This window comes from Pseudorasbora parva, chromosome 23, assembly GCF_024679245.1.
Source record: "Pseudorasbora parva isolate DD20220531a chromosome 23, ASM2467924v1, whole genome shotgun sequence".
Lineage (NCBI taxonomy): Eukaryota > Metazoa > Chordata > Actinopteri > Cypriniformes > Gobionidae > Pseudorasbora > Pseudorasbora parva.
Window position 1 is genome coordinate 6894618 of NC_090194.1, and position 11827 is coordinate 6906444.

The following is an 11827-nucleotide window of genomic DNA, read 5'->3' on the forward strand; positions in this document are numbered from 1 at the left end:
GTTGAGAAATTACCGTATAGACCTGAGGAGACGCTCGCAGGCAATCTTTTACTGTCTATGAGACAGTCGGGGGGACGTGGAGACATAAAGTCTGATAAAGTCAAGGGGGAAGAATGAGGAGAAGCCCGTAGTGAGCCAAAAGCAACGGGAGAAAATATTTAAACAACGTGATTCAGCTTTCACTTTCCACAACTACTAGAAGACTCACAGCTGTCAGACAGGAGGCTCACGTCACATCTACGTCGTCAAGCTCAGTCTAAGCCTGCGCAGTTCGCTCAGCCATCAGGAAGTGAGTGCTCCTATACTGACCTCACTTAATGCCGTAGAAGGCAATGGGATCCCTCCGTCCATTTCTTTTACTGTCTATGACAAAAACAACTTTGTCAGTGACACAAGTATTTGAAATTAACATAGTGACATATCAGGGCCATTTTATGATTAACTGAAATACATATCTTACATACAGTTCCTTTAAATATATGCAATGGCCAAATATGCAATTACAATTCAGTATGCAAATAGATGTAAGAAAGAAGACCAGTCAAATTTAGTATGCAAATATAACATATATATCATCACTGGCAATAGCACTTTTGAAGAAATTTAGGATTAAATATTGAAAATCAAGGTCATACTGAATTCATTCATTGTATGTACTGAATTCATTACAGAAGTTTAATACTTAAAGATTTAATATTTAAGAAATATCAGTACATTGCTGCTTTACAAGTACAGTAATTATCTAAAGTTTGGACTGATGTGCAATACGTTCTTGTTCTGTTTAGGCATTAAGCTTTTTAAAAAGTTATCTCTGCTTTTAAGTGTGGCAGGTTTTGACTAGTCTGGTTTTATATTTGCAAAGATCTGAGTCGTGAGCAATTCAGTCAATAAGCTCTGACCTGCCATTCATCTTTTATTAATCGTCTGTCCTGTGTGGTGCAGTAGAAAATTGCTGTGTTGTGCGATAAACATTCTATACAAAAATATGTATTGAAACAAATTGATTGGTATAGATGTGTTTACTTTGTTTGGAGGATTAACTCTGAAAAAGTGATTTTTTTTGGAGAATTGGGTAGATCATTCAGGTGTTTTTTATAAAACTTGTAAGTTTTTGTACTTATGCCCCATATTTGTGCTCATATACACAGAGGGCTCCATTTGAGCAAACTTAGCAGTCTGAAGTGCATGGAGCAGGTGCACTTAGGGGCTATTTGAATCCACTTTTGCTAGTTTAACAATCAGCCATGGGTGTGTTTTGGGCATAATGTGGTATAAAGAGTATAAAATATATCAGAGTCTTATCTCTCATTCCCTTTAAAATCCATTTGCGTTTGCGTATTGCGTTTGCGTATTGCTGATTTGTTATTTACATGGCGTAATTTGAGTGAGAAATCGTTTTATTTTTAATATTAAAAAAAATGTCTGTGTGCTGCTGCGTGTCCCTGTGTGTGTAATTAGCAGAGTGTATGCACCGCCTATAGGTGCATATTACTAACGCGCACTTTAAATAACACAAAAAATACTGTGCTATTGATATAGACCAGGTTTTTGTTGGTAATGGTGCAGTAGTTTTCAGTTGCTGTTGCTGGACGTGAAAATGATTACTGCGTCAGGCGGAAACTTGCAAAAAACACTTGTGTGACACCTGGCATCGCATTGCCCCGGGTGTATGATAGGGCCCTGAAACTACATTGTTCAGCACATGCGCAATAGAAAAATATGCTGAACTATTACTACTGAAACAAACCAGTTCACCTCATTTATTTACACAACCAGGTTTTTTTTTTAATGAAATAAAATTGCTATAAATCATAAATGGCTGCTGTTCCGTATTACAGGCCCTCTGATGTGTTATTAGAAACAATAATATTTACTAATTACTAATTACTAATTCTGTTTTCCACGTCTACCAAATTAATAAAATATAAATGTTATAGAAAAATCTCTTTAGGAGAACAGTCTTTTAAAAATAAATTATACTGCAATCACAAACTGGAAAAGAACATTTATTAATTGGTGAATGTGAGAAACCTGCATGTATACTGTCTGCAACTGTCTTAATTTAACGTTTGTGATTATTTTACATTGTCTGTGCGCTTTCTACAGGGTGTCCGCGGGGTTTTAAAAAGTAGGCTATTAAAAAGTGATAAATCAAAATTGTCAAATTTAAAGCCATTAAAAGTGTTAAATGTGGTCTCAGAGGTATTATTTTTTTTTTTTCCAAATTAGGTATTATTTTTTCAGACTATCAGGTGTCCTGTTCTGATTGAAATTCTATCTGCGTTCGCGTTAGTTCGTTTAAATATGGGCTTTAGCATATCTGGGCACATAATCAAAGATCTTTCGTCTCCGTCTCAACGTACGGTATGTTTGATGCTGACGTCCTATTCAGTGATCGTTCGGCATCATCTCAGAACACTCCGCGCTCAACAGAAGCGGCTGGCTTACGTTTTATTTTAGACTTGCTTCAAGGCATATCTTCACTGACTATCCTCATAAGAGCAATCTTAAATGATTTATATAAAGTCTAAAATGAACAAAAAGAGTTGTGAGAGAATGAGGCGCGTCTGTCTGCTCTTAAAGGGACAGCAGCCAATAAAGCTTCCTGTCAGTAAGTTAAAGAACAAAGGGAACAGAGAAAATGACTCGCTGCTCTCGACTAAATAACTTTTGTAGCTTTAATAAGGATTAACTATTTCATTATAGTTTATGCAGTGCAGACTGCATATAACTTTGATAACTTTATTAAATATCTGTATATTTCCTAACTGTTAAGACAGGAAGGGCAGGAGTAAACATGACATTAATTATGGGTTAATGTTAGCATTGTTTTAAGTTTACTTAAATTAAAAACTGTTATATTTATAAAGCCTAATAATAAATGTAAAAAAGCTGCTGTATTAATATCAGTAATACTGGCCTTCATTCATAAAAAGTTGCCATTTAAAATATACTGTCTTTATGTTGTTTCTACATTAATTTGATTAACAGTGAAATTATTATATAAAACAAAATAAAATATATTAAAAACGTACAAAACGTTTCTTTTTTATTGCGATTAATTGCGATTAATCACAGAAAAAAATGTTCAACAACTTATCACAGCTATAGAAATGTAATATTTGCTAAGCCATGGCTCAGGTTTTGTTGTTGAAAAAAAACACTTCATAATTTAATTGCTGAATTACCAATTATTAATTGAAATCAAATGTGTATGCAGTAATGCTTCTCCTTAACCAACCTTTGTGAATGTTGAGATATATTTTACTGTGTCTGAATGATAACTTATAAGAGATTTCCTCCTGGTGTCGATTCTAAATCTATTCTTTTTTGTATGTTATATATGTCAAAATCTGTGTAAATAAAAGAAAGGTCGTTGATTAACACTTGCAATTCAGTGTCGTGATGGTTTTAAAAATATTCTGAAGGTAGTAAAAAAGGTATTAAAAAGTAGTAAATTTAACTTAAGGATTGCTGTATCCTGTTATAATTGTGGCCTGAAGATGGCAGTATAGGCACATTTATAAAAATGGCAGCCTATTGGTGAATTCTGAGTCCCACACTACTCTCACTTAATCTTTTAATGGTAGAAAGAGTAAGAGTACACTGTAAAAAAAAAAGGGCAAATTTTGAACTTTTGCAGTACAATCGATTGGATGTTTATTTCAACTTAGATTATGTTAAACTGACTTTAAAACATTAGTTACATCTTGTATAACTTATTGAACATATAATTTTTACAGTGTAGTATACTAGTATGCGGTTCTGAATTCAGCACATGTCTTAGCAAAGTTTGAATGTTTATTGATTGGCCATTTATTGGTAATGTTTTAAACATGTTGAATGTGGAATGGATGGTAAGACTTTTATACACTTATGATTTTTGTTGTTGTTGTTCACTATATATTGTTTAAAAGTAACATTGGAATATATATATTTTTTTAATTTACAATATATATTTTTTTCCTGACAAAATTAAACTGTGAATAAACAATAGAAATTTTGAATTGCTTAAATCTCTGGAGAAAAATATAGTGTGATCCTGTGTATATAGAAATCCACTGATGCCCGTCCTGTCACACCTCCCCGGGGATTTGATTTCTGAGCCCCCCTGATTTTTGACGTGATGAGAGGTCAGAGATCTGCAGTTCTTCGTAATTGTAGTCAGAGTGTCTGCCGGGTGAAAGTATGATAAATCTGAAGTGGAGGGGCGGTGGGCTTCTCTGGTTTCCAAACTGAGGCTCCACACTGCTGACTCCACATGATCTACCTTACCACTGCCGTCTCCCCCACACCCTCTGTTTATCTCCCTCTCTCATTTCTTGCTTTTAATCTATGTATATCTCGTTTTGCTTTCTCCCCTTTCTATGCACTATCTTTATTTCATCTTTATTCAGATGCACGCGCACGCACGGTTGGTTGGCTAAGGCAGATAACACTCGCACCCACATGCCACCCAGGGATGAAAAGCATCCACGCTCCTAACAAACAGTTGGACCCTTCTCTTAACAGACACATCTGGGGCTTGTTGGACACAGATGTTTCTGCAGGCCCACGCCCCACAACGGGTTAGAGGCACATGCTTGTGTCACATAAGGTAATGTGAACACTGTTTGCAAACACTGCAACATACAAAGTCACCGCCACACCTTGCGTTGCTCTAAAACATGACTTTCTTTTGTGGAACATAAAAGAAGCTATTTTAAGAAATGTTGTTTCTGTTGTCCTTAAATGAAAATCTAGTTACCAAAATTGTGGTTACCAACATTTTTTTAAATATCTTTTGTATTTCCTTGACATATCACACCATACAGGTTTGAATCCACGTGAGGATGAGTAACTTTAAATGACAGAATTAAAAGTTTTCCCGCAAACTATCCCTTTAAAGGTGAACTATCATTTTAAACACACTTAAATGTATCTGATCTTAAATGTATCTGAAAAAAAAATTGGCAGTGACATTTGTTTTTGCAACACAACGGGGCTGGACAGTTAATTGAAAAGTAATCAAAACCGAAATTCAGAACCCTTTCCGACTTAATTTTCCCATATCGGTTATTTCTTTTTTTTTAAATCCTGTCAATTCTTTCTCTTTCTTCCGTGTAGTTATGTGACTCCACCCCGTCCAGTCAGCGGCATGGAAGGAAGATGGAGGCAAACTCAGGGTCTAAAAAAGGTAGTACTCTTTTCAAAGTTCAAGAACTTTCATGGGTGGGACTTCAGCACTGAACATGCTGATTGGTTGACTCCATGCAGCATTTTATTTCAACCACCATTTTGTGTGGTAAGAGTTGTTTGCTATTCGAATCAACAATGGAGTTTAAAAAATAAAATAAAAGTTCGTCAAATGTATGTGTTTAAAGACTTGCCAGTTTGAGCATTCTAGTGATTTTAGACCATCGGATGTGTATCATTATATTAAACTGCGCTAATGGATTGTGGCACTCAAACTCACGCACAGAGAAACATTCAGGAGTGCAGAAAATAACTCAACGCTGTTCTGTGATTTATCACTAAAGTAGCTTAGAAACTCAACAGGTATAGCATAGATTTTTCTTCTTTTGAAGTAACTAACCCACACCTTCGAAATTAATAGAGAGATGCAATCGCTCTCTCATTAATGCATTTAAAAACATTTACTCTTAGGGTGCGTTCACACTTGTAGTTCGGTTCGTTTGGTTAGTTTGGTCCGGACCAAAAAACAAAAACAAACATAATAGTCCTGTTCCGCTTAGCGTTCACACAGGCATTTTTAACAGCGAACCTTAAGTTACCGAACCAAAGGCATAGGGAGACACTCACAACCTGATTGGTCGGCTTATATGACGTAGGAGCTCGTTTACCGAACATGCAAAACAATGCTGTGTGCGGATAACACGCGCGGGCATTTTATGCGTGTACATATGGCATTATTTTTTATAGGGGAACTCATGAAGAGCTCATGAAATGCTCAAAACATTCAAAACAACGCTGTGTGCTGGATTAAACGCGGTCATTTTATGCGTGTAACACATATGGCATTATTTTTTACCAGAGAACTCATGAAGAGCTCATGAAATGTTCAAAACAACGCTGTGTGCTGGATTAAACGCGATCATTTTATGCGTGTACATGTGGCATTATTTTTACCCGCTGAGAACTCATGAAGAGCTCATAAAATGTTCAAAACATTCAAAACAGCAGCAGGATTTCCTCCGTTGTGCAAAAGAGACGGCTGTTCTGTCGTCTGTACCTGCTAATAATGGGCAGCACAGGAACTTTGATGAGAAGAGCCAGGTATGCTTTTTGTGTGTTTTTTCTAGCATTTTCGAAACATGCTCGTCAGACCAAATATTGATGAGGCACTTCCTCGTTGCTCTACGTTTGCCCTCTAACGTTAAAGTTACTCATTTTGGATAACGTACACCGATCTTTCCGCGTCGTCAAATCAGCTGCATTATGCGTGGCATCTTGTGACATTATACGTCCGGTTTTTGGTCCGTTTACATGTCTTTGGTCCGTGTTGCGTTCATATATCAATCGAACCGCACCAGAGTTCGTTTGGAAGCGGACCGAGACCCATCTTTTTAGCTGTCTCGGTCCGCTTGTTTGGTGCGCACCAGAGTTCGGGTGGCAGCGTTCACACATGTTCAAATGAACCGCACTAACCGAGCAATCGCACCAGGGTTCATTTTAATCGAACCAAACATGACAAGTGTGAACGCACCCTTACTGTACTTATTGATCTGTATCACCTTTAATAGCTGAGCATATTTACAGTACAAACCTTGTCATTAAACCATGAGGGTTAAAAAAAAACACAAAGCAAAATAAAGAAAAGAATAATAATCACTCTTTAATATTAATCAAGGTTTCGATTTTAGGTCATTTCGTCCAGCCCTATCGCAAAGTTTGTTTCAGAATTTGTTACTCATTTTTTAACGTTTCTATGCTATAGTGCTCAGAGTTCAAAATTTGTGGGCTGCTTGTCCACTTGCTTTTTGAGGATACTCGCTATGGGATAACAATCCGGGGAATTGCCAGACCATGGATCTGCAATGTGATCGCCAAGCCACTTTGTTATCACTCTTGCCTTGTGACATGCTTCCCCAATATGCTGGAAAATGCACAAATCATCACCAAATGTCTCCTGGATCGTTGAGAGAAGTTGCTCTTGTAGGATGTTTTGATATCATTCTTTATTCAGGCAGTGTTTTTGGGCCCATTCCCTTGGATGAACAGCAACCTCACACATGGATGGTCTCAGGATGCTTTACTGTTGGCACGACACAGGACTCATGGTAGCGTTCACGGGACAATCAATTTTCCAGATGTCCCAAACAGTCATAAGGGGGCTTCACCATGCAGAAAAAATAACTTTGTACCAGTCTTCTGCTGTCTGGTCCTTGTACTTCCTACAGAATTTCAGTCTGTCCTTGGTATTTTTCTTGAAGAGAAGTGGCTTCATTTCTCCCCATCTTGACACCAGGCTATTGCCCAAAATGTCTTGCACTGTAGGGCAAATAAAGAAGCTGTCAGGACAGCATGAAATGTGTTAAAAATGTAAGTACCACATTTTGATGGGTGTGATATGGTAAGAGACTTACTAAGATCCAAACCCAAACCCTTAACCAACCAGCAACGCACTACTGTACCTGCAAGAGGAGATATAGAATTTGAAGTTAGAAGTTCAAGTTAGAACAAGTAAAGAAGTCCAGAGTAAAGCCAAAGAAGACTGATATTCTCCAGTGGTGCGTCTGTGGAGCTGTTGAATTTGGGCAGCCGCATCTGTCTTGGACACTTCACATGCTCTGCTGGCCAAAGGATTACATGTAAATACATATTCTGAGTAATGACTAGATAACTGCTGCAGCGTGTTTTGCTGTATTTTACTGTAGTGATTTAAATCTTGCCATTGGCTGGTCTAATCTACAACACTTAGATCAGATCCAGGACAGCTATAGAGAGTGTCTCGGGTCACTGAGAGTGTGCCAGCGCATTTCACGGAGAAATTCTCCCCTGCTATCAGAGGCCGATATGAGAAGAATGCATTTAAAACCTCTTTGGTTTGAACGTTAGCCAGGAGAATCATTTTTTGGGATACTGTGGTACAGTCGTATATTAAATATCTGTTCAAATTAACAATCTTAAATGTTAAAATTATTCAGAAACTACAGCAAATCAAGAGTGTATACAACATGTACACTTACTGGCCACTATTAGGTGCACCTTGCTAGTACCGGGTTGGACCCCCTTTTGCCTTCAGAACTGCCTTCATTTTTTGTGGCAGAGATTCAACAAGGTGCTGGAAACATTCCTCAGAGATTTTGTTCCATACTGACGTGATAGCATCACACAGATTTGTTGGCTGCACATCTATGATGCAAAGCTCCCATTTCACCACATCCCAAAGGCACTCTACTGGATTGAGATCTGGTGATAGTGGAGACCATTTGAGTTTAGTGAACTGATGTATGAGAAGCCAGTTTGAGATGATTTGAGCTTTGTGACATGGTGTGTTATCCTGTTAGAAGTAGTCATCAGAAGATGGGTGCTCTGTTCTCATAAAGGGATGGACATGGTCAGCAACAATACTCAGGTAGGCTGTGGTGTCATGAACTGGCTTTTAAAAGTTTTTTATACTGTTGTCTGAGGTCAACTAATGACATTCGTGTGGGTTTTACATTCAAAAACATCATAATAAATAAGTAATAGGCTATTTACTACACTGGTTTTGAGGCTCTCTTCTGAACGCTGGGTTTTGATGGGTGTGGCGCACTGGAGACTTGTAAGTAAATGCCCACGGCTAGGATTGGATAAGATTTGCATATTTAATGAGCTTCAGCTCCTGTCATATCTATGCCCCTGTCAGTTCAGTTCACACGAGGGGTTGTTTTGAAAGAGGCAACCGGAATGATTCAAGAACGTCTTTATCAAACAAACACAATGATTTATTTCTCATCCACCCGTAATTGATTGGACTATTATTTTTGTATCACGATCGTGATCACACACATACGTGCGCGCCCTTCAAACATCAAGTCAATAGAGAGAGAAGCACAGAACAAGAAAGGAATATTACTAGATCAGCCTGTTGTCGGGCTTCTGTTTTGGTAGCCCGTCTGGAAAACACACAGCCCCCGGGACGTTGCGAGCCCTGGCCCATACAGCCAGCGTGTATCTATACTATTACATATTAAAAAAAACATGTTTTATTCACATAAGTGTGTTGCACCATTCCTGTCGGATCAAAATCCAGCGCCACCTGTGATTTGTTTACAAATGATTCCTCAGTGAAATGAAGTGAACATGTCCTCCCTACGTCAGCTGGAACTTCATTAAAAATAAAGTTCAACCACACATTCCTAATATTAGGATCTGAAGGAAGCTTATGCAGCGACTGTGTTCTTCCACAACCATGAATAGCGCAATATCTTGCTGTCTTCCTCGGCGGGCCTACTGAACTACACGCGCTTATTATTTTGTAGAGGCGGTGTTTCGTCAGCCGATGACGTCAAGCTGCGCACAGTATCTGAAACTTACAGGATAATCTTATATTACCATGACCTTTTATATATCAAAAGCTATATCAATTCATCACCTAATGGTCATAATGTTATGCCTGATCGGTGTATGTATAGGGTATGTGTGTGTGTGTGTGTGTGTGTGTGTGTGTGTGTGTGTGTGTAATATATATATAACTGAATTACATTTGGCACTTGCATTGTTGCCATTGCTTGTGCATTATCTCTTTCTCCGCCATTTTCCCCTTTGTTTCCCTTTAATTGAAAGGTCAAGACTTTATGTGTTTGTTCTACTGCCGCTATGTACTCTTTGCTCTCCCCGTGCAATTTCTTACAGGCTTGTTTGTATTTAGCTGATGCTCTAGCAGTGGGTGAACGCTTTGTGCCTCACCCATAATTACAATGTTTCAATGCCCTGCAGCTTTGCTCTGTGGGAGGGTGAGCTTCACTTACTGTATGCAGTGCCACTGAACACTGCAAAGACAGATGAATACTACGTCTGTGTCTAATAATTGTGTATATTTTGTGTTCTCAGCATGTTTCATATAGCTAACAATTTATCTTTCTTAATGACAAGATACTATAATTTCATACAATATTACGGTAGTTAAACATGTTTATATACCATTCAAATCAGTAAGATAAAAAAGTAATTACGGGTTAGTTCACCAAAAATGAAAATTCTGTCATTAATTACTTACCCTAATGTCGTTCAACACCTGTAAGACCTCCGTTCATCTTCGGAACACAAATGAAGATATTTTTGTTGAAATCCGATGGCTAAGACAGGCCTTCATTGACACATTTGCATTTATATTTATGCATTAAGCAGACGCTTTTATCCAAAGCGACTTACAACTCAGGAGTACAGGAAGAGATCCGTCAAGAAGAGGCAAAGAAACGCAAAAAGTGCCCTAAATACCAAAATTTGTATACCACTCAGAGTAGCAAAAACCAGAAAAAGGGAAGAAGAAAAAAGATATAGAGGAGGAAGAGTTTATTTATTATTATTTTTTTTTTTATGATAAGATTAAGTGCTCATGGAAGAGATGAGTTTTTACCTGTCTTTTGAATGAAGCGAGTGATTAAATTTCCTCTCTCAAGACCCATAAAGGCACTAAAGACGTCGTTACAAAGCCATCATCTCACTACAGTAACCCTACAATCATTTTATAAAGCAACGAGAAGAGTTTTTGTGCAAAACCCCCACAAAAAAACAAAACAAAATAAAGACTTAAATAATGATGGGCCGATTTCAAAACAAAGTTTTGAACCATTAGAAATCAGTGTAACGATTCATAATTCGGATTGCCAGTGTCACGTGATTTCAGCAGTTTCGACACGCGATCTGAATCATGAATCAATACGCGGATTCATAACAGTTCGAAATTTAGTTCACTATACAGTTTAAGTCGTTATTTCTGTGTTTTTTGCACACAAAAACTATTCTCGTTGCTTCATAAAATGATTTTAGATCACTGTAGTGAGATGGGCTTTGTAACGTCTTTAGTCCCTTTATGGGTCTTGAGAGAGGAAATGACATTGGTGTCAATGAAGGCCTGTCTGAGCCATCGGATTTCAACATTTCTTCATTTGTTTTCTGAAGATCTTGGTCTTGGTCTTCCGGGTGTCGAACTACATTAGGCATTAGGGTAAGTAATTAATGACAGACATTTTTGGATGAACTAACCCTTTAATACTTTTTAAGTTCAAAATATCAAAAGTGACAATTTATAGACTTTTATAATGTTATAAAATATTTCTATTTAAACTAACTGCTGTTTTTTTAAACATTCTGTTGAGTGCAGAATCCTGGAAAACATTAAGCAACACAACTGATTTCACTGACCTTGGATATATTCTCAAACATTTCTCCTTTTGTGTTTATGGAAGAAAAAAGGTCCAACAGGTTTGGAACAACATGATACAGTAATAAAGAGTAAATAAAAAATAAGAGAATTTCCATTTTTGGGTGAACTATCCCTTAACCTAACTTTTTGTGTCCAGATTTCATTTATGCAGCTTATGTTTCGATGCCAGCAATAACCTCACCATGAAAACCAGCACCATATCACATTGCCAGGATATGTGGAGGGTCCTGTTCCTTGCTTCTGTCTCCCATCTCCTCTCTAACCACATTGGTGTTAGAAATTGACAGGCTATTTATTTTCATTCTCAAATATAGATCAGCACGTTGCTTTTCAAACCACAGGCCCGGTCCATCATAGGCCCGGCTGTCTCTTCCACTCAAACCCAATCTGGGGCATCTCAAGGCCGGCCCACCTCTGCCGTTCTGTCCCAGGAGGAGTGAGTCTCATGCTGAC